The sequence below is a fragment of the Trachymyrmex septentrionalis genome, unplaced genomic scaffold (genome assembly GCF_001594115.1).
Source record: "Trachymyrmex septentrionalis isolate Tsep2-gDNA-1 unplaced genomic scaffold, Tsep1.0 scaffold6, whole genome shotgun sequence".
Classification (NCBI taxonomy): domain Eukaryota; kingdom Metazoa; phylum Arthropoda; class Insecta; order Hymenoptera; family Formicidae; genus Trachymyrmex; species Trachymyrmex septentrionalis.
The window spans coordinates 3,786,389-3,788,084 of NW_017305778.1; positions in this window are offsets into that span (position 1 = coordinate 3,786,389).

The window sequence follows — 1,696 nt, forward strand, 5'->3', positions numbered from 1 at the left end:
AATATATAAATTATATATACATATATGCATTATACGAAAGAAATCGAAGGTGTAACTTTTACGTACCAAGTTGCATACTGAGTTACGTACCGAGCTATGACCGCGTCTCAAGGCATTGACCCGCAGCAAGTAGGCTAATTTTTGGAAAGAGAGAAAGAGGAAGCGAAAGAGAGAGAGAGAGAGAGAGAGAGAGAGGAAGCATGCGTGTATATGTGTGTTTCTCTCGTCTGTGTGAGCCGTCAGGCTCGCTAATAAAATGTCTATTAATCTTCCGCGCGTAACACGGATGCCTGTCCACGTTTTGCCCACCTCTGGGTAACTTGGCTATAATCTGTCCCACGCGAACGCAATTTATCCGCGATATCTCTTTTCTCGATTTTCCCCACACATTTCGGATAAACTGATTCGACGACGATTCGATCTGTAACTCGATAAAGTGAGAGTCACTCGCTCTTAGCTTTTCTAGTTTCTATTGAGAAAAGAAACTCGCTCTTGAAAGGCGGAAATACATGATACTACTTAATCTTTCCCTAATAACTTTGTGTGCATTGGGCATTATAGAAATTCGCTACGTTAAAATTTCTTAGGAGAAATCGTTACGACGTATTTTTATGTATCTTCCTTTTTTTTTTTTTCTTTCGTCGAGCAGTTTTCTGTAATTGAGTCTTTTCCTTCGAAGGGCAGACTCTTTCTCGCATCTCGCATGCTCAATCTCGTCCCCTGGTTTTTACACGTTTCTTCAGGACGGGAGGTGCGTATAAAGAAAAAAGATATATATATATTCCCGAAGAGAGGAAGCTCTACGCGAGATCTAACGATTTTAAATATCCAAGAAAATCGACTCTTGCAATTAGTTGAACGTTTTCACGAGATACATCTCGAATCTTTAGGATGAAATGAAGAGGCGATATTTTTCCCAGAGCATTTAACATATAAAATAGCGTTTCCAAATTTAAAGAAAATTAAATGTTCGTGAAAAGGAAAATGAACTATTAGTTACGTTTTTCACGAGATATTTTAAATCTTTAGGAAGAATAGATGCGATATTTTCTCAAGAAAAAAAAAAAAAAAAAGAAAAAAAAGAATAAGAGAGGGGAAGCATTTAAGATTTGAACTCGGCTCTCGGTGAAGAGAACCTGTATCCTCCAATGTCGGACCGAGATTCGATGGAGATAGCGAAATTACCGCAGCGCGATCATAGTCGGTGGGACGACGATCCTGCGGATATAGCGAATGACAAAATGATTATATCTTTTAGAGGGGCGTAAGAGCCGCCGCGCATGTTTCCCAGCGCGATTTCACAAGGCTAATCGCGATTTCGGTTCGGCGAGATAAGGATCGCCTTTATCGCCGACCGATCGATTGGGACGAAAACGCATTGTACATACGATACACGGCGGCGAAATTTATATATTATTCGCGCGTATTACACACCCATAGACACATTCCCGACACATTCACGAGACCGACACGTGCGCATACGTACACACGGGCACGCGACACTCTCTCACACGTCACGATGCACTCCTTATTTGCGAGTGACACGACGACGACTAGCGATAGAAGGCTGTTCCCTTTTTTTTTCTCTCTTTCCTTCCTTTTCTTTTAAATATATATATATATATATATAACGTTTTTACAGGGAGTTTTGAAACTTTGTGATTACGCGTGTTAGAACAAAGAAGGGGGAGTGAAG